Raw genomic sequence first — 22,934 nt, forward strand, 5'->3', positions numbered from 1 at the left:
CGTTGGAGTAAATTCGGGGCGGAGCTTTGTGACATCAGCTTTGTCCCCGCCCACCGACGTGCAGCATTGCGTCTTCTCTACGGCTTCTCCTGGAGAGGCAGCTTTAAATGTTGTAAGCATGGCCTACACATGGGTAGATGAACAATGCTAGATCGCTCAGCACACAGTGATATGCCAGTATCTGTCAGGGCCAGTGTTCTCCTGTGATGAGAGCATCACACCGGCTATGACACCGGCGATTACTAGATTTATCCATTTTTCCAAGTGATCTAGTCAGATTGCTTAGAAAATGTTGTGAAATCGCCCAATGTGTAGGCACCAGAACACTGCTCTCAGTACAAAAATATAATGTTTCCTAACAAAATGCCACAGTACCTGTATTGTCTTAGTGTCTTGTGAACTCTATGGTAAAGGCCACAGGCTGACAACTCCGCTGGATGATAAAGTCTTCACTGCTGAACACACTGACCCTTTACATTATGTCAATATGAGAGATGAGACGAGCAGTTCGGGGCATGTGTATTGGTCAAAGCCTGGAGACATGAATGTGATGAGGTTAAAGGTCAAAGCGAACATGTCATCAGGAAAAGAAGAATGTGTGACTGTGTATAATGCAGCCGCAGTACATTTTTATTATTATTATCACTTTTCCCCCCCAAAAAAACAAAACAAAGGGTCACCTCTTTCCCCACCTTTCCTTATTGGCCTCTTTACGTCTCAATTATTGCCCCCCCTCACTCTGATTTGACGCTTTAGCACATGTGGGATGGAGTTCATACCAACTGTCATTACATTCCAACATGATGATGTCATTTTTTATCAGCTGTCAAATTTATTATATAGATTTACAGCTGTCAATCTGTTTGATAAGCACCATCCTTTTCGCCAGTTAATTTCTTTGAACAACACAGACAGGTGTCTTCAGCCAGGTAATTTTATCATAAATGAACTGGTAGATGTGTTATTTGTCTTCTCCAGAGTTGACCAGTCAGTACATTGGAGTAGGGGGTGCAGAAAAAAACTGGGACTAAACAGTCTTAACTTTTTCACAAATGAAGCTTTATTGCATACAAAAACGGGGAATTAAATGGCGTTGTATCAAACCTTTCGGCGTGGAATTGAGAACATTGGGGTATTGGGAGAGAATTTCCCCAGGTTTGTACGTTGTCCTGACCTTTACAATAAAGTTTTGTATTTAATACCTAGTTTTATTTGATCAATTATTTTTTTATCTTTTTCTTTCTACTTTGTTTTGTACTTTTTTTTGTTATGTCAAAGGGTGGGAGAGACAAACACACCCAGGCGTGTCATTATAGATCTTCAGAGGGGTTTACAGCCATTGACTTATTGTCTCCTAGTCTTTGTTCCTTATTTCTGTGCAGCTTTGACGCCCTGTAATTTATCACGACAGATATATAGGAGACAGATAATTACACATAACCATCAATCAACCGGATAGAAATAATGACATTTATTTTTTATTTATGTTATTGTGTCGGTTTGCCAGTGAACGGCCACAGGTTAAGAGGATTGCAGAGATTGCTAAGGACCGGTGCTAGAACATTGTTTGTCACTGGTATATGAGCATCACGTTCAAGTTATAATTACATATAAATGGCAAAATCCCATGGGCAGCAGCATTAGAGACAAATCTTGTATATGAGTAAATGTATACATTAAACATCCCAGCAACTGATGTGTATATAACTGCATTCCCCAGTGGGCCCTTCATGCCCCAGTCCGACACTGGCGATTAGGATCCCAGCACGAACCCCGCTCAAGTAACTTTTTTTTCCCCACGGGGACATATCTACGCCCTCTCCAGAGGCCACGCCCCCTCCATTTGACCAGGTCCCAGCCAATCTGTTGGCGCTCCTGATCCCGAAAGAGGTCAGGTAAGTATACCTACCCTGCCCTGCACCCCCTAACCCTCCCTCCACGCAGCCTAACCCTAACCTCCCCCGCCACACAGCATAACCCTAACCTCCCCCTCCACGCAGCCTAACCCTAACCTTCCCCTCCACGCAGCCTAACCCTAATCTTCCCCTCCATGCAGCCTAACCCTAACCTTCCCCACCACGCAGCCTAACCCTAACCTTCCCCGCCACGCAGCCTAACCCTAACCTCCCCCTCCACGCAGCTTAACCCTAACCTTCCCCCTCCACGCACCCTAACCCTAATCTTTCCCTCCATGCAGCCTAACCTTAACCTTCCCCACCATGCAGCCTAACCTTCCCCTCCCCGCAGCCTAACCCTAACCTTCCCCTCCACGCAGCCTAACCCTAACCTTCCCCCTCCCCGCAGCCTAACCCTAACCTTCCCCTTCAAGCAGCCTAACCCTAACCCCCGCTCCCCGCAGCCTAACCCTATCCTTCCACTCCCCGCAGCCTAACCCTAACCTTCCCCTCCCCGCAGCATATCCATAACCTTCCCCTCCACGCAGCCTAACCCTAACCTACCCCAACATGCATCCTAACCCTAACCTTCCCATCCCCGCAGCCTTACCCTAACCTTCCCTACCATGCAGCCTAACCCTAACCTTCCCCTCCATGCAGCCTAACCCTAACCCCCCCTCCCCGCAGCCTAACCCTAACCTTCCCCTCCATGCAGCCTAACCCTAACCCCCCCTCCCCGCAGCCTAACCCTAACCTTCCCCTCCATGCAGCCTAACCTTCCCCTCCATGCAACCTAACCTTTAGTCCCCCCACTAGTGCCTTACCTAACTCCCCCACTCCCGGCTTGACCCTATCCCGCCCCGCATACTCGCCTGTCGAGATAGTGTTGTCAGCTTGATCCTTTTGAGTATCCAGCGCTGATCTTCTGATGGCAGTCTGGATGCCAGCGTTGCTGTACTGACCACCGGCATCCTGACCGCACCCCCAAACATCATCTGGTACTAAAGAAGCAGCCAAATGGGAGGCTATGTGTAAATATCCACATAATTAATGCACAGCAACAAAAGCATAAAGAGACTGTGTCTATGGAAACCGGTGTTAAACTGATCTATTTTAATACCAATTATGAAATATAAACAAACAACACAAAGCACCGTTGCAGGAAACAGGCAGATTTCACCAAGTTGCTAAACGGCCAGTGTCTTATCTCAGCTGAGCCATACACAGGTGTATAAAGATTAGGGTTCTGCACCGGTCACTTTTCGTGTTTCGTGAAATGCATTTTGGGTCTGTATCTCGGGCAGCTCCTACCTGTCATGTTACAGGCTTGGTTTGAAAAATGACAGGTAGGAGCTGATTGGCTGGTTGTTGATCACTCTCCACTTTATCACTTTTTGAAGCTTGATACATCTGGTCCTTAGCGTGGAACCATTGTTTACATACAGCGTAGGTATCCGTTTCAGGCCTGTGTGCATCGCACACACTGCGTTTATGCCTCTCTGTGCTACTTTACCAGGATAGGGTAAAAACTGGGCCCAGTCTGGACCCTAGAATTCCAGAATGGAGCAGCCCCCTGCAGCAGCCTCTAACACTGCTGTGCTTGTAGTGCGTATACCGGTCTGGGGGTATCTGTGACAGCTGTCACTGGGAAGGCGGGGAGGGATTGACTACAGCCACCCCATATGGTCCAGGCATTATTTAAAAAGGAACAGTCCGAACCATACCAGGAGACTGCAACCTCTCACTGCCTATCTCCCTGGATGGGGATGGACCGGGATGGACCACAAGTTCCACAGTGGCCAAGGTTGCTTCACGTAGCGTTCCGGACCGTTCCAGTTTTTAACCGATTCCCACTTAAACGCTGTTCTGCAAACCACTTTCTCTTGCTACAGTGCTTCTGGCATCTGCTACAAATACAAAAAGAAAAAAGAAAAAACACATCTAGACTCCCTCCTACACATACAGCGTGCGAGTTATGTAACCAAAGTGTGTTATATAAGCAATCCTGAAAATTACACATTGCTTTCAGGTGATGCTAAAGTAAAATTTATAGACAGCAGAGTTGTGCCCAGTGGGGAATTTTCAAACACAACACATTATAAGCAAAAGCCCTACAAAGGCCGACTGTGGTACAGAGCGCAAGCGGCACAATACAACACACACACCTCACACTCTCTTGTGTCAATGTAATCCATTCTTGGCGTGGGGGACGGATAACATTGTGACTCACGCTATAATTAGTAAATTCTGAAGACAACAAAAAAAAAAATCTCTTTGCACATTTCCAGTAATGCCCTTTGAAGAAGCATAATATCTAAATTACGTGTTTGGACCAAAGAATAGTCCCTCACACACAGGTTTAGCGAGATGAAATAACTCCAAGGTTGTTGTGTGTTCTTCACCAAACCACACTCCTGTAATTAATGCCGGTAAAAGATCTCTTAAATGCGGCTTACGCTTCGTGGGGAGGTGGATGACTTATGCCGCGGAATACATTAGTGCGTGGGTCATGTGGATGAGAAATGTGTAACTGGAATGGAAAATGAAGTTGCTGTTATGCTGTACTCTGTTCAGTCTCCTCCCGATAGTCTGCCGCAAGGCGGCCAATAGCGGCATTCGGGAGGCGGAGCCGACCGATGTACACAAACACCGTGCGGCTCTCTGCTGTCCGGCTGGTTTCGCGTGTCGGTTTTTTTTTTTTTGCAAAGACCCTTACCTGGACTACGTCGCCCTGGGACAGGTGAGTATGGTTTCCTTCCACAGCTTCCTCCATGGATTTCGTCGGACTCCGGACCGCCGACAGTGAGGACGACATGGACAGCGACGTCGACATGGAGGCAGAAGACGACACAGGACCAGAAGACGACACAGGACCAGGACTACCTAAGGAAAGAAGATAGGTAAGTATTAGTATTATGGGCTTTGTATGTATTAAAGTTTTATTTTAAGTGTGTGTCAGTGTGTTTTATTTTACTATTTTTAATACTGTGGCACTACAAGACCCAGCGGGCCCTTTAATGCCCCGCAGGCTGGGACTTGTGGTTCTCCAAGTCCCAGCTTGCGGGGGAGGCTTGCTGGGACTCATAGTGCCCCAGTATTAGACAATAGATTATTCTATATTCTACACCACTATCAGCTCGATGCCCACCGCCCAGGGGCATCGAGGACAGCACCAGGCTTCAGCCTGGTCAGGTAAGTCCTGGAGGGGGGGGGACCCCTTTATTGGGGGGGTCCCCACTCCCCCAGGGCCCCTGGCCAGGCTGACTGGTCGGTAGGGTTAATGCTTTGGCCGGGGGGACTTGTATAAAAAGTCTCCCCCCGGCTGTGGCATTACCCTGCTGGCTGGTTTGGCCTGGGGCTGGTTCTTAAAATACGGGGGACCCCTAGTCATTTTGTCCCCCATATTTTGGGAACCAGCCCCGGACCTGGAGCCTGGGGCTGGTTGTTAAAAATCGGGGAACCCCTATTTGTCGGATTCCCTGATTTTTAATTACCGGCCCCGGCTCCTTCAGCCTGGTGCTGGTTACAGCTGTGGGGGGGACCCCACGCTGGGTTTTTTTTAAATTTATTTAATTTTTCTATTTTTTTTACACACTGCAGCCTGCACGGATCTGACTGATCCGTGCAGACTGCCAGAAACATTCGTATTCGCGGCCGTATATATGGCCAGCTAATACGAATGGTTACACCATCGGAGGGTTTCAGAGCAGTCGTATCTGACTGCTTTGTACATTCCCCTCCGGAACACGACTTTGCAATACGACTGAAACAGTCGTATGCAGTCGTAGGGGAAATACCAATACGAAAAACTAGGTTTTTCATATTGGTAAATTTCCCCCAAAGTATCAAAGGATAAATTACAATTATGCCAGACCAGGGTTAAGTATCTGGGCCACTGTCTTACCCAAGGGTTGAGACACCTCACCGATGACCGAATCCAAGCGATTCAAAACATGGTACTGCCGCAGACCCAACACCAGATCCGTACGTTCCTAGGCATGTTTGGATACTGTCGCAATTGGATCCCAGGATTCTCTTTTCTGGCATTACCACTACAAGAAATGGTTTCCTGAACTAAGCCAGATCGGGTTTCTCATACTGAGGAATCTGAACTGGCTTTCGAGGAACTAAAGTTGAGCCTCACAAAGGCCCCAGCACTGGGAATGCCAGATTACGGGAAACCCTTTGAACTGTACAGAACAGAATCAGCTGGGTGTGTGGCAGGAGTACTTGTCCAAATACATGGTGATGCCAACCGACCAGTAGCGTACTACAGTGGCCAATTGGACACAGTAGCACGCTCACTCCCAACTTGCTTACGAAGCGTAGCTGCAATAGCACAACTAGTAAGCAAGAGTGAGGATGTGGTGTCAGGACACGATTTAACTGTTCATGCTCCCCATGCTGTCTCTGCCGTCCTAAACTCTGCCCAAACGCGACATGTGTCCTCAGCACGGTTCACCAAGTGGGAACTGGCGCTGATGGCCCCAGTAAATGTTACCATAAAAAGATGCAACACACTGAACCCAGCCACATTCCTACCTCATGTGCCCTCCAAGGCACAAAGGGTGGGGGTTGATGGGAATGTTGCTGAGAATGGTAAGGCAGAGTTTAGTGAAGGTGAGGACAAACATGATTGCATGACCTACCTGAATCAGACCTTTACAGCACGTCCTGACATAAGCGACAGCCCATTAAGTGAGGTAGACTTAACCTTGTTCACTGATGGTAGCTGTCATAGACAAACGGAGACGGGAGAGCTGTGCACAGGCTACGCGGTAGTAGATGGAGAAGGTATTGTGGAAGGACCACCTCACTCAGCACAGGTAGCGGAACTGGTGGCATTGACCAGAGCATGTGAACTGGCCAAAGGGAACTCAGTCAACATATATACCGACTCCAGATAAGCTTTTGGAGTAGTGCATGATTTTGGGGCCCTATGGCTCCTCAGAAATTTCATGACGGCGGCTGGCACACCAGTGGCGCATGCGACATATATCAGAAAACTTCTGGGAGCTATTCAGCTTCCAGACAGAGTGGCTGTTATCAAGTACAAAGCACACACATCAGAGAAGGACCCGGTGTCCCTTGGTAACAGCCGCGCTGATGAGGAAGCGAAAAGGGCCGCATGCCCTGTAAATATTTCTACCCCCCCTACAAACCTCTGTACACTTAACATGGTATCCACATCAAAACTGATAGACATGCAGCATTTGTGTTCCCCACAGGACAGAGCAGTATGGAAGTCGAAGGGATGTGGCCAAGAGTCCACCGGACTTTGGAGAGATGGACACGGGAAACCAGTGGCCCCCAGGGCATACCTTCCTAGTCTAGCCGAGGTGGCCCATGGACTGACACATCTTGGGAAGGAAGGTATGTGCAAGCTGGTAAAGGCCTACTGGTGTGCACCAGGGTTCGCTTCTCAAGCAGGTAGAGTGGCAATGTCATGCCTCACCTGTTTGAGGAAGAACATTGGAAAAGCCATCCCACATCCCTCCTACAGAAGGCCCTTTCCAGGTAATACAAATCGACTTCATACAGTTACCACCCTGTAGAAATTTGAAGTATGTGTTAGAATGTGTTGACATGTTTTCCAGCTGGGTGGAGGCTTTCCCCGCTGCCTCCAACACTGCTACCTTTACAGCTAAGAAAATATGTCAAGAGTTTGTCTGTAGATATGGTATCCCAAAGGTTATCGAGAGTGACAGAGGCACTCATTTCACAGGAGAAGTCTTCCAAATCATGTGTAAACTCCTGGGAATTAATAGTAAACTTCATACTCCATATCGAATCCAAGCGAGCGCCAAAGAGAATGAATGAGAGAATGAATGGTACTATTAAGAACAAATTGGGTAAAGTTATGGCTGAAACAGGGTTGTTATGGACAGAGGCACTGCCCATTGTGCTGTATAGTATTAGGACCACTCCCAGAGCTCCGCTTAACTTGTCCCCCTTCGAGATATTGTTTGGCCGGCAGCCACACGTCATGATAGACCCACAGGATGATCTCAAGTGTAACAATGAACTAACTGTACAATATATCCTAAAGCTAAACAAACAGCTGAGGAAACAACAAAAGGAACTGAATTTGTTGACACCTGACATGCCTATTGAGAACTGTCATAATCTTAAACCAGGAGACTTTGTTATGATCCGCAATTTTTTACGCTCAGGTTGTTTGATAGACCGTTGGGAAGGACCGTACCAAGTTTTGTTGACCAGCACTACATCAATTAAGAGAGAGAGACTTGGATACATTCGTCCCACTGCAAGAAAGCCAGTAACCCGGAGTCCCCTTGTGCAGAGAGCGAAAGAGAAGAAATATCGCTAGAGGCATTGTTTCGGGAGGATTGAAAGGCAGCTAAGGTCGAGCAACCTGTACGAGCAAAAGTTAAAGAGCAGAGCAATAAAAGACCCCTGGTAGAGATGATGGAAGGACTCCAAGCAACAGGTTCATGGTTATATTTCTATTCCTTTGTTTTCTTCCTGTTTCCCCTTCTTCACCCAAAGATACTCGGTGGCTGCCACACTCTAGAGCGATCGGAGCGGAGTTCTGACAGTGTACTAATGGACCCAGACCAGGGTGAAGTAGAATCCCTAAACAAGCCTGATACTTTACCCATAACAGGAGAGGGTAAGAGGTATGAGGGGAACGTAGTTCAAGGGCAATGTGATGAGTTATTGTCTGGTGAGTACTGTGTTTGTAGATATTGTCAGCCAAAAATGGAAGAAGAATGCATCCAGCGATGTTAGTCGATGGGTAAGGCAACTACGAGCCGACATCCCTTGAGTGATTACCACTCATTAGTGGGTAAGGTCTTAAACCAAACAGAATGCTGGGTGTGTTCACAAGTATTACATAAAAGAAGTAGTGTAGGCCTAGTCCCATATCCGCTAAATATCTCTGAGATAAGCGCCTTAAATAAGGGGAGGCCACTGGATAAGAGATACCTGTATGCCAGGTCCCCTAGCCTTAGATTACATCCATACCAAGTGGACAAGTTCCTGGTGTGTTTGAACTTCTCTAGTTCCAGACAGATCGGTACTTGGGAAGTGACATGGCACAACCAGATGATAACTTACTCCCAGCGTCCAGATGGAGAGCCTATTGATAAGGAATTATTATTAAAGATCCGCACCAGTGGAAGACACTATAAATATGTTTACACTGTAAAGAAAAATAAAATGATGGCTGGCAGAGTATCTGCCGGTTATTGTAATATGACCTTACAACCAGAAACCTGTGAAGAACAGGTCAGGGAGCAGGGAACGGGAATGTTCTTATGGATAGTGTGTGATAAAATCATGAAATATTCTGTCCCTTATTTTCTCCCTGACGATGTTTATTATATTTGTGGTAGAAGGGCGTACAAATGGCTCTCCATGAACTACGTTGGAACTTGTTATTTAGGTAGAGTGTTACCCGAAGTAATGACCCTTACACATGATGAAATGGTAAGCATCCACAAAGGTATACCTCCTCCTTACACTCATACCCATTATGACCAAATCCACAAAAGGGATTTAACAATCAAGAAGGAACCCCTAGCCTCTGAACTGATACACGAATCATTCGGTATCCAACTCCTCATTGCGTTAGACATTACCCATACCGCCAGGGGAGTCATTAATTTTAAGTATATACAAGCATTAGCAAGCTTGGTAGACAATATTACTGAGATTTATGATGACACCTTTAGATACACTGGTAGGGAGTTACAAGCTTATAAAAGAGAGCTAGTTCAACATCGGATGGTGTTGAACTATCTGACAGCCATGACAGGAGGATATTGTGTCACCCTCTCTACACAGTTTGGGGTAAAGTGTTGTACTTACATTACCAACAATACTGAAGACCCAGAAATCATTGATCATCGGATGGATGAGATTCTTCAGCTTAAATGGGAATTTAGAAGGGAACACAATGTCAGCCTGGCAGAAGTAGGTGATAAGGTCAGCGAATGGACCTCCTGGTTGAACCCAATGCATTGGTTCTCCGGGTTAGGAGAATGGGCGCAAGGAATCATAGCTAATATCGGAAAACTACTTCTTTGTATTGGTGGTGCCATCATAGTCTTTGTGCTAGTGTTTAAATGTGTTAAAATGATGACCCGGGGAAAGACCAAACATACTGAAATCATGAGTGTAAGAACGAGGGATGCAGAGGAAGACCAGGGTTTGGTATATGACCCTAGAATTGAAACCATCACCCACTAAAAGATATCATATCGGAAAAAAGTGTATATATTGTAACCTCCCCTGTTTTTATTTTATCCCAAAAATTGTATAGTATCCTTCGTCTCCCTGAGTAGATTGTTCGATAAATGTGGCCCCTCGTTTATCCATAATCCTGGATTGGCCTAGCGCAGATGGTTTACTCCCCTTTTATGTAAAATTCAAGGATCCCAAAATTTTTGTTAGGATTATGAATTTCTGTTGTGTTTTAGGAAATATTTCGTACTGTGACAGTTTTGTAGTTACTGTCAACGGGTGGACTGTTAAAGTCGAGTTGCACACACGCCATTTTAGGATAGTATGGCCGCCATTTTGGTTCGCAGAGTTGCGCAAATAAAGTATAAATACCCGAGTCTGTGTAACAAAGTGGATCATAAGCGCATCCATACTAATACACATTAATTCATAATACCATACCTACACCAAATAAAATATAGTTAATTAAAGGTTTAGAGCACTACACATAGTTTAATCAGCAATACACACTATGTCTGTATAATGTTCCGTTTCTTATGCGCAGCACTCCGGTCGTTGCGAAAACTTCGCAACTCACATGGTCCGATAATTACAGACAAAATCTATATTTCAAGGACTATTTCTGCTAAACTGTGTGAGACAAAGGAATCTAGATATAACCGGTTCTTGTTGCTGTTTACGACCCCCGACGACGATGCCAACACACAAAGGACACCAAAGTTCACTCCCCCTGCACCAATCCAAACCAGGTGTAATACTTTGCCCCAATCACTGAGGACTGGACATTTGAACCTTTGACCAATAGGAATGGCCTTTGACCTCCCCCTTCTGACCCTATAAGATAGCTAACCCTGGGCTGCCTCGGTCACTTCGGCACTGCTCCTATCCCTCACCATTGACCGGGCTATAGTTCAATCTGAATATAGCGAGCTCCGACCGGACGGCTCTACGCATATTTGAGACGGTAAATGGTTGCATTCCCTGTACTTTCTTTTATTGTATTGTTGGCTGATTGTATTCTGTAATTGTTTTTCTTTCCCCTAGTAGTATTTGACTTGTATTAGTATTGTTAAGGACATTGTATCACGTGTTATCCTGTATTTCTTCTTTCAGTTACCCCCTTTTTTCCGCTAGGGACTAAATACACTATTTTGGAGAATCTATCTCCTCACTTGTTATATCGTGGTCTCGTCTATTATTCGCATCTAGCGATAACGTATATTACGGACATTGTCCTTAAAAGGTATTCGCAGATTAGAGACTAAGTACTGCGAAGGGATTTCCAATTACTGTTATTGATTTACCGTTTACAATACACTGAAAAGGTACGCTACGCTGCACTACGTTTTGTTCGCACGTAGCTAGAACTAAAGGGTACGCAAGTTACGGAATAAGTACGTAAACTGCACATTTCACTTATTGTTCTTTGGCTATATAAATATCAGCATTGATAGTGTGTAGGGGCCACATTGCATTGTTTTGCCAAAGGCCTACCCTGCTGTTAAAACAGCCCTGTCCATAAATCTCCAAATACTCAGATTATTACATAGCACTAGTCATTTCTCTAGAAGCACCAGGGATCAGCCTGAGGTTTGTTACTAATTCCCATAGAGAATAATGCACCTCCAGCTGATCAACTATTGCATATGTACAGTCTGCAGCCATCTTTACTGTGTAAGATTTTTACAGTACTCTTAGCTCCTGAGGTGAGATAACTGGCTACCTGCTATTATACACTGTGTGATACCAATGCTGTTAACATCTACATTACCACTGTTTCCAGGTGGCCGGGTGGATGATGAGGAGAGAGCGATGGCAATGCTGCAAAATCTAACACCTGAACTTCTCGAGGGTGGTTTAAAATTAATTGTGACAAAGCTACCAATAGAAATCTTGAGGGCTAAGATGCTTTAATTGAATGAATGCATACTGATTGAGACCAATGTTAAGAGATGTACATTACTCACAAGGGACACTAAACCTAAAAGCCTCTGGCTGCAGATTGAGAGATACTATTGGCATGCAGCAAAAGAAGTGACAAAAGAAACGAGACAGCTTTATATGTAACAGACAGTCTCAAAAAGGATTGCTGGTATAAAGATGTGGGAGCAACCAGTCCCTTCAGTTGCAATCAAGAATGGCAGACATCACCTAGCACATGTGATTGTGTAATAGTCACGGCAATTGGAGACAATAGTCCTTACAGCCACAATAGTTAGGACAATGGCGGTGCACCTGAAAATAAAGGATGGCAAAGTTTCTGTACTGCAGAGAGGGAATAACAGAACGAATGGGAACAATGCAGTGTAATGAATGTGGTGGCCAGTCTGTAATGCGGGGCCACATGTCACCAAACAAAGCAGGCCTCAGTGGCACTTTGACCCACGGAGAACCTTCCTCACAGACATCCAAGATGTGTTATTTGTATCCGATTTGGCAACAAATCTCATTGCCATAGGTGTCCCTAATAAGAGAGGACACTGAGTCAAGTTCAAAGAGGGAAAGTGTGCTCTGCAAAATAAAAGAAGGACTGTCTGTAATAGTGGCAGCAAACCATTGCCAGCCACTATATGTCCTAGACACAGAGGAGTGTTGTGTGATGACGGCCTCTGAGAGCAAGTCATACAGACTTTGGGTCTCTAAGCTGCTGCCGCTGACAGTTGGTGGGGAGGGGGGGTGCAGACCCGAGCCCCTCCAGCGAGCCCAGGAAATTAGTAACACCCCCCCTTCTCCAAGTCGGTCTACTTCTGAGGTGGAAAGCGTCGAACTTTCAGAGGCTGCTACAGAAGCCTCATGCCTGAAAGGTACATTGATTGACTCTAATCTTCTTCAACACTATGGGGTAGATGTATGAAGCAGTGATAAGGGGGGAAAAGTGATAAAGTACCTGGTACTTTATCTCTGGCCAATCAGCTCCTAACTGTCCCTTTTTACACCCAGCCTGTAACTTAACAGTCAGGAGCTGATTGTCTGATGATAAAGAACCAGGCACTTTATCACTTCTCTTCCCATATCACTTCTCCTCCCTTAGCAATGCTTCATACAGTCTTCCATTTCTAGCACAGAGTGTTGGCGTAACAGAAATCACCAGGAAAATCATGTGGGTGCCATTTCTCCAGAGATCTATGCATGCGTAGTGGAACGATCACCGGGTGTAAGGTCAGCACCATGTTCCCGGAGATCAGCGGATAAGCCGTAGACTCTGGCTCAGTGCTGAAGAATTCTGGTGGAGGGCGCAGGGTGGTGGAAGGTGGACGGCGAGATGGGAGCCACTCAGATGAAAGCTACCCCATCTTTACTCAGCAATAGAGATGTCCATTGGTGCAGACGCCATCGATGGCAATTCTGCACCCATCCATCGACAGTAGTAAAATATTTGATGGATAACTATCAAAAGTTTAAGCTATCGATGGTCGTCCATTATATATGATTGAATAGCCCTAATGGAGCTATGCTCCGTGTCCCGGTACCTTAAAAAAAAAACCGGGAGCCATCGGTTCCCTTCCATCGATGAAGGGAAACCACATCGATGGCAAAACTATTTGACATCGGCCATAAACCATCGATGATCTAAAATCGATGGACGATGGCCATCCCTACTCAGCACATGTGCCCACAATGAAAAGCCAACACAGAGACTGCACTCAGAACCGCTCCTCTGATATCCATCCCTGCTCCGTACCCTCCCGTTCTGATTGCCATAGAAACAGATAACTTTGATGAGGAAATACTGGTGATGATATTGGTTCCGTGGCTCCTGCAGTCTGTGAATCCCTGGCCACAGCAGGGTACCTGGATATGACAAATGTACTGCTATGGACGTTATATAACCCCTGCTCTGATTGGACACCCGGAGATCACATACAGTATTATAACAATTCAGGTTTTTATGTTTATGGCATTATCACAATACATATGATTACTACACAGCCCTCAAAACAATCACTTGTTTGTTGCTACAGAAATAGGCTGAGACAATGACACATCTGCCGCTGAGCAGTTACATACTACATTACCACAGGTTATCCTGGAGTTTCCTAACCAGAACAGCATGTGTAGGTTTATGTAATAGATCAATCAGCGAGTTATTCTCAGTATAGCATGCACAGCCTGAGAGGTTTATTCCAGCCGGGCCCTTCGCTAAGATGTTTTCTTTACTATTACTAATACGAAAGAGAAACAGAAGATTTGGTTCCCTGAGGAGATGAGCAACGTTCCATGAAATATCTGCATTTGTCAGAATTAGCATTGGCCTTAAATGTCTTTATTCTTTCGGGATGCGGTCATTTGGTCTACAGCATTATGGTCGATAGTCATTAGGTCGACACCATTAGGTCGACATGGGAAAAGGTCGACATGGGTCTAGGTCGACTCGGTAAAAGGTCAACATGGTTCTAGGTCGAAAGGTCATTAGTTCGACAGGTCGTTAGTTCGACAGGTCATTAGTTCGACATTGTCTAGGTCGACAGTCAAAAGGTCGACATGGAGTTTTCACTGTTTCAGTGTTGTATTGCTGACACGTTACAGACCTACGGAGTAGACTGCTCCTTGGGCCATATGTATCAAGCTTAAAAAATTAATAAAATGCAGAGTGATAAACTGCCAGCCAATCAGCTAATGTCTGACATTTTCAAACGCAGCCTGTAACATGAGAGTTAGGAGCTGATTGGCTGGTTGTTTATCACTCTCCATTTTATCACATTTTGAAGCTTGATACATCTGGCCCACAGTGAGTTCCACTGGCGTTTTGACAATGTCGCATGTCGACCTTTTCCTAATGTTCACCTACAGAAGTTTATGTTGACCGTCGACGGTTGACCAATTGATCCACAGCCGAATACTTTACATTGGATTATATTGATTTCTTTCTTTTTTTCTCTAACAGTTCTGACTCATTCCATTGCTATGCCGGATTTGTACGTTCACATTCTCTCACCAAATTGAAGGTCAGAGTGTGCAGTGACTGTGCTAAAAGCACTGAGGAGAACAGAAATGCCTGCAGCTGTAATTGCCCAGTAACACAATGGACAATTATGATACGCCAAATGTCTTTTTGTCACCTTTCTGGACCTTACCATCTCTACAGTACAGAGCGGTTTTGTCCTCTAGCTCTTGGTTCTCAGCAAAGGCTCTTGGAATTATGGATGCTGCTGGTGAACTGACTGAACAGACTGGTTGCAGACAGTGTTCCTACATGGAGTAATCATATTGGGAGAATTACTAAGGCCACTGAGGATATAACAATGACAGGACTTGCCAGCTCGTCATACATCATATCCAGGTTGTCATACGTCATATCCAGCTCCCTCTATGTCATATCCAGCTCGTTCTATGTCATATCCAGCTCGTCATACGTCATATCCAGGTTGTCATGTGGTATGCTGCCAAGCTCCCGAAACTTAATTTTTTAAGGGGAATAGTCAATTAGGTATGAAGCCACGCCCCCTTTTACACAAAGTCCCCACTCAGTGAATGTGAAAGTTGGTTGGTACAGATGGAGCTGGGCTCCCTCTTGCTGGCGAATCACCAGAACGTCACCGCTGGCGATCCGCCAGCAGCCCGGCTCTCATCTGACTGAGACGCGCGTGCGTCTCACGTGCACGCGCGTCTCACGTGCACGCGCGTCTCAGTTTCCGGGCGGCGGGGGAACTGGGGGAACCGTGCGAAAGGGGACACGCACGCATCTCGTGCGCGCGCATCCCCTTTCGCAGATACAGGTGGCGGGGATGGCGGCTGGCGTTGCCATCGCCATCCCCTGCAAAGAAGAGACCCGCTCCATCTGTATATAATATAGATTTAGTATATACAGGAAGTGCCACACTAACAGGGTGCCCACCAGTCTGCCTGCAGCACATAATATATATTTATCAACAATTGAGTGTATCAGTGGCTGCTCCAGAGGTTGGGCTGCATCACAGTTCAAATTTCAAATAGGGGAGCCACACCCACTGCCAGGGAGTCAGTTTGGAATGACAGTTGGTGGTAGTGGGTGTTGCTCCCTATTTAAATTTTTAAACACCCTCTCCTCTGGAACAAACACTGGCTGGACTCACTAAAGTAAATAGGATTCAGTGTCATCACACACACGCACACACACACACGCACTCACACACACACACACACACACACTCTCACTCTAGAACAACGCAGGGGGATAGCATTCACCAGGGATTTCTGCGAGGGATTTTGGACTTTCTCTGCACTATTACTATATGCTATAGAACCCTAATGCAACTAGCAGGGAGTGAGGTAAATACTGGACCCAACACAAGAGTGAAGATAGATGCTAAATTCATGGGAAACAAGGGAATCACTATAGGAGGTGCATAACTCCCAACTTTGTGGGGGCCATGAGCGGGACATGCTGAAGGCGCAATAGGGATGAGAAGGGGCAGCCTAAAGCCAAGGGGGTGGAGCCTCAGTAAAATGGGGGTGTGGTTGAGTGAAGAGACCCAAATTGTACATAATTTTGGGGGTGTGCCCAGTGCACCCAAGCAGCTGGGCAACCCCTGGCTCCATCCCTGCACTGAAAAGATGCCATCTATTCACTGATCACCGGCTGCTCTACCGAGCAGAGCAGCGGTGATCATCAGAGCAGTGGTGCCCCTGCCAAGGGGCACTGCGACCCATTGAGGAACAGTGGGACAGTCTTCAATTAGCAGGACTGTCCTGCCGTAATTGGGACAGTTGGGAGGTATGAGAGGTGGCTGGAGAGAGGGTATAAACAGGGCACCAATTCATAGCAGTAGTAGCACATTGGTATGGAGATCAGAGAAGCATGCCTCTCAAGGTTCATTGAGCGGGCTCCACCAAGATGGCTGCCACTAGGATGGACAGGAGGACCTACAGAACCCAATGACTCAGAGCAACCTTACACATGCGTGCACATTCCACATCATTCGATGGTCGCCGACCATCGAATGATGTGGGTGTTACCTGCCAGGGTTGCGAATGGTAGCAATCCTGTGGAGATAGCAGAGCACTTCCCCACCTGTCCCAGTCCAGGGGGTGTCTCTTCTGGGGGAGAAGGTATATCTGAAAGAATACGGTGACATTAGAGACATAGCCTTTCTGCTCCGGGACCTGGCAGAAAGACAGAGCGGCCCAGACTATACGGGTAGGCAGTACATGGCAGGTAGGAGATGATTCGCTGGTACTTTATCTCTTTTAAAGACTTAGTACATCTCCCCCTCTCTCTTGTTATTATCTATATATCTAAAAGGCTAACTACTCCTCACCTCTATGAGGTGAAGTAACGCCACTGACCACTAGAGGCCCCTCAATGGACCAAATTACTCCTTAGTGTGCTAAAAGATGTCAACAAAAAAGTGAAAGCAATTTTTGCAGGGACACTGATCTGCTTCAAACTTGCTGGATATGGAGAGAGGGAGGTGGGGTGGAGAGTTTTGGGGCTAAAAACAGTCACAGCTCAAAGTGAAAGTAAAAACGGTCACAGCTCAAAGTGAAAGTACACTGCAGAAGCTGTTTTTTTGACAGGGTTTTTAAGTAGCGGATAATTAATAACGGGCTCTGTGATAAGAACAAGCCGGCTTCTGCCGTAAGTAGTGTAAATGACAAAATGCTTTTTATATAAATATTACCAATAATAATATAAATTATCCCAGCAGTCAATGCAAACAGTGGAACTGCGAAATCTTTGTTTGAGGTTAAACATTCTGAAAAGGACCCGTTCTGCCGAGAGGATAGAATGTCACAACAGCAATTTGGCAGAGCATTCAGCTAATGACAAGAATTCTCCTTCATACAGATAATTTTATACCTACAATTAATAACCTCTGTGCAGCACTTACATGCTTTGTCAGGGATAACAATTAACTATGTAACGTGAGTGACGAGCCCTCGTGTTTGACGTAAGAAAATCTAAGATGTGTTAATGAGACAGCAATAAACTTGATGTTTTTCGTGCCACGTTAGACACGCACAATGGTGGCATATACTGTATCTGGGACCTTACCTTACATGTATTCTGCGGCCCCTCGCGGGACTCGCTGCGCTCGCCACGCTTCGGGCTCGGGGACTCGCTGCGCTCGCCACACTATATAAAAACCACTCCACGCCGACGTGGATAGTGGGGGAATGATAAGGTCGGGAGGACGCGTTCCGCCGCCCCTCATGGGGCTCGCTGGGCTCGCCACACATCTCATACAAATGTATAGCAAAGTCAATGGCATCGCACCCTATAAAATCGCATGCAATCGCATGCGATTTTGCGGTGAGGTGAGATCGCATGCAATGCGATGGCATCGCACCCGCAGCCAGAGTGAAGTGAATAAATGACAGGGAAAGCGCATCGCATCGCACGCAAAAAGTGCATGCGATGCGATTTTCTTACGCAGAATCGCACACTAAGCAATTTGCTTAATGGGCACCCTGCTACTACATACCAAAACAGGGAAGTTTCTTCAAACTATAAAATACTCCTCTTCTATATTTAAAGTCTACCATTGCAGGGGCTGGTGAAAGTATTGCCAGCCCCCACCAGCGGCCGGCTCCCGCCATCGGGAGCGCCCCGTGGCAACGGATCTTGCCCCGGGTCCCCCTCACCGCCGCCGCCGGTCCCCCTCACCGCCCCGCCCCCCCTAACCCTGCCCGTCTCTCTGAAGTTGAGACGGACAGGTACCCCCGTCGAGAGACTGGAACGCGCATGCGTGTGAGACGTCCCAGTTCAGTGTAGCCCCTGTCCGACGGCGCTCGCCAGAGGGGAGGCTCTGGCGAGCCCCGGCCAAGGATGACAGGGGCTCCATCTGTATCTCCCCTTCTCGTATCCCTTGTCCAGTGCCTTAATAACCAATAGTGGTGGTGGTGGTGGTGGGCAGTGGCGTAACTAAGTTTTGGGCGCCCCCCCGCCGTTAGGGGGGGGGGCGCCCGCCGCCCCGCCAAGCACCCCCAATCCCCCGCCGCCCATGCAAACCCCCCCCCAATCCCCCGCCGCCCTGCCGCCCATGCAAACCCCCCCCAATCCCCTGCAGCCTTACCTATCGTGCTGGTCCCGGCGGCTCCGTTCTTCTTCTGCTGAGGACCACCACAAAATGGCCGCCCCCATACAGCAGACAGTTTCAGAGAAATGTGTGCTATATGGGGGCGGCCATTTTGTGGTGGTCCTCAGCAGAAGAACGGAGCCGCCGGGACCAGCGAGATAGGTAAGTCTGCGGGGGATTGGGGGGGGGGGTGTAACTATAGCACCGCAGCCCCCGGCGCCCCCACATGCAAAGCGCCCCCCGCGGTGGCGGGGGCTGCGGTGCTATAGTTACGCCGCTGGTGGTGGGGGTGTCATCTATCATCGGTCCCGATGTAATGTGTGTTTAGCAGCATTACAAGGGGAGCTACATGTGTGCCTAGGGCACCTGAAACCTTTAATCAGGCCCTAACCCTGTTCTTCACTTATCTTCAGTCTACCATCCAATTGTTCTTTCTCCCTTTTACATGCAGGGGAGGATCCAGAGGAGGGGCTGCAGTGCAGTTCAAATTTCAAATAGAGTAGCTGCCAATAAGTACGTTTGGAATGACAGTTGGGGTCAGTGGGTGTGGCACCCCTATTTGAAGTTTGAACTGTGCTGCATCTCCCCTCTGGGGCCTGAACCCTCCTCTGCACTGGCTGCAACATGTGAGTGGGCTGCTCACCACGCATGTGCGGAGCAGCCCTGGGTCAGTTAGCGGGGCTATCAGGCAGTGGAGCAAAGTACAGATGAATTCATTATATAGCAATCTGAGATATGACCCCATCACTTGTCATTGTAAAGTTAGCCCCCTCCCCAATGTAATCTACATTGGGAACATGATAAAGGTCGCTTTCACAAGGAATATAAAGAGGTATTATTATATTAATAACCAAAACATATACAGAGAGAACAAAGGGCCTGTGTATTGTCTGCAGACACTTGGCGGAATATTCCGCATAGATCACCGACCTGGTGTCTTGAGAACGAAGGACAACCAAGGTCAGACAATAGATTGTGTTGCTTATATTGCCATATATCTTACCCTTATTATTATTATTATCCTTTACATATAGGACCTTATTCTGGTCCGTTCGGATGGCTGGGTGCATTCGCACACGGCTGATGTTTCTGATTTGCGCATGCGTATTTCTGCGCATGTACACGAACTGGGTGTGTGCACCCATGGCGAATAGACTTCGAGGGGGGTGGAAGCACTCAAGATAGCAGGTGGGGGGTGGAGAGGGGCGCCGGGGCATCAGCATATGGGAACCCCCAAGGTTTCATGCTAATGGGCCAATTATGTGGGTGCGGGGGTGTGGGGGGCTCAGGCAGCTGACATCACCGGATGTCAGCTGCCCGCCCACTTCCCCCCCGAGCGCCCACGCATATATAAGTGACTTCAGAGTCACTTTTATATGCGTGAGCCTTCACCGTCATTCGATGGTCGCCAACCATCGAATGATGTGGGCGGATCGCACAAGGCTGCGAATCAATGTTGCTGTGTAACAACCATTTCCAGTCCCTGCGAGCGAATCGCCCTTGCGAATGGTGGGACTGCGTCCCACCATTCGCAAGGTGGGATTAGGTGGACTCGCAAGGCTGTTATTTCGCATCCATGCGAATCAACCAGAATAAACCCCATAATACACTAAAACCACAGTGGCTTATAAGACAAACAATTTGGTAAATTTAGGTAATCATTTTGAAAGGACAGGTTATCTTTATGGGGTCCCGTGGGACCTGCCGGGCCCTAGACAGGTGCCTAGGTTGCCGTGTGGAAAAGCCGCCTGATGCTAGACTCTTCTTTTGTGCCCTGGCATGCCAGGAGAAGCTGCAGCAAAAAGGTATAAGGACACGTCTTCAATTCAATTTCATTATTTTGCTTTTCTAGGCTGCATAGCTACAAAAAATTCTAAAAAAATTCAAAAAAAAATCTAAAAATTTCTAAAAAAATTCGAAAAAATTCAAAAAATTATGTCAGAAACGAAATGAACGCAGACGAAGCCTCAGGCCTCAGCTAGTTTATTTAATAGAAGTCCTTTGCTAATTCCGTCTGTAGAATACTGTAGCATCTACTGTAACGTTCACCATAAATAAGACTGAAATGTTTGAACTCAAGACACTTATATCATCTTTTGTTTTACTGACTTCCTTCCTGACATCTGTAAAACGAATAGTTCTGGCTGTAAATTCCAGAAAGCCAAATAAGTGACAGCGATTTCTCGCAGAAATCCAGTTTTAATTCAATTTCACTACTTTGTGCCCTTTTTAGGTCTTTTGTGTTGGAGATGTCTTGACGGAAATGAATGTTTAACAGACGACAGACCTGAATCAGCAAAACCTTGTGGAGCTGACTCCTTCCACCTCTTCCCCCCTGACTTTCCACAGAACGGTCCTCTCTAGATTTTAAAACAACAGCTGTCAACTGGCAATTGTTGTCCAGAGCACATTTGTCAGCTGAAATAATACAGGTGTCCCTTAATCTGTTCCGCAGGCTGCAGTGACAGCTGTACCCCCAGCTCTGTGCTGCTCGTGGACGTTCTTGCTTTACACTGTTTTGTTTGTTTGCTTTATAGTGCAAATTACATATGTTTCTTAGGTGTCTGTTTATCACCATCGACATCTGAGGATTCCGATGTGATCTGATAAAATCGGTCAAATTTGATAATTGCATACATACATTGCAAGGGTGTATCAATTATCACTGGCATGGACAGAGCTTGCGATAAAGCATTGACCGAAAAATACCCCAATGCTGTACTGCACATGCACCGCAGCTGCCGGCACTCTCCTCCCCATTATTATGCCGAAACCCCCCATCTCCGCTGATTTATACTGACCAACCCCCAGGGACCAGCTCCTGTAGCTCTGCTACGCTTCCTTCTCCTGTGGTTCCCGATGCTGTAAAGTGAACTTTGCAGCATCACTTTACTGCAGGGTCATAGCACAGCAAGAAGCCCAGTAGGACCGGCGTCCCTCACCAAAGCAGTGATCTCTGGACCCTGGGGAGGTGAATATGAATTTTTTTTTTTACACAGTGATCAGCCTGTGGACCTTATTCTGGTCCATTTGCTCCCCTGTGCGTTCGCCGCAGGTGATGTGCAGTCACTTCATGCGAGCGGGCACAGCAAATTGCTAGTTTGCAGACCTGAACGGTGTCAGACACTGTTGCGCCGCTCTCCCTTGGCCCAGCACCCGTTCCCAAGTGTGCATTGCGGGCCGGTCCCTTGCGTCATGACGTCACGTGCCGGCACCACAGACCCGCCGCACTCAGGGGAAAGGTCTGTCAGCCCCCTCCACATTCTCAGTGACGTATTTCTGGGCGCGAACTTGAAGCTGCCTGAGACTGAGTAGCTTAGCGTGCAGTGCGGTGGGAAGCACGTGATGGGGAGATCGGATCATCTGATGTTGGAGCCTGAAGCACTCACTACACTGCAGCAAGTTAAGTAAGGTGGCTGCACTTATTCAATAATATTATTTTAAATCGCCTCATCCTCTTATCCGCTCGGCCACGCCCCCTTTCCCAGTGGGCACACCCCTTTATGATCGTGTACTGATTTCTGCCCCTCAGATGTTGGAGGGTATGCAAAAGGGGGTGTGGCTTTATGTCCAGCTCCCGTTTCCCTGTCACACTAAGGGCGGGAAGTAGTAAAATACATCGCCACCCGCCCGCCGCGATGCCAGCGCATATGTACTGTCATATGCTTTTGGCATTGCGATGCCGTGACGGAGCCCCCCGCGATACCTGTACTCTGGGGTCTCCGTCACCTCCCTGCCGCCTGGCTCTCCACTCACGCTGGGGACAGCTAAGCAGGCTGTCCCCGGCGCCTCCTCCTCCCCCCTGCAGCCAGAAGGATGTCCGGCTGCT

The 22,934-nt window shown here is 47.2% G+C and overlaps 1 long non-coding RNA gene across 1 annotated transcript; it reads right to left on the bottom strand.

Moving 5' to 3' along the window:
- Positions 1 to 2,924: 2,924 nt before the first annotated feature.
- LOC146058706 (uncharacterized) lies at positions 2,925 to 21,968 on the bottom strand. Its single transcript, XR_014469907.1, has 3 exons — positions 21,907 to 21,968; positions 4,612 to 4,778; positions 2,925 to 3,802 (listed from the first exon to the last, which is right to left on the bottom strand). It is a non-coding gene; the product is annotated as an uncharacterized LOC146058706 (long non-coding RNA).
- Between the last annotated feature and the right edge of the window lie 966 nt (positions 21,969 to 22,934).

Source organism: Crinia signifera, chromosome 2, assembly GCF_055691185.1.
Source record: "Crinia signifera chromosome 2, ASM5569118v1, whole genome shotgun sequence".
NCBI classification, from domain to species: domain Eukaryota; kingdom Metazoa; phylum Chordata; class Amphibia; order Anura; family Myobatrachidae; genus Crinia; species Crinia signifera.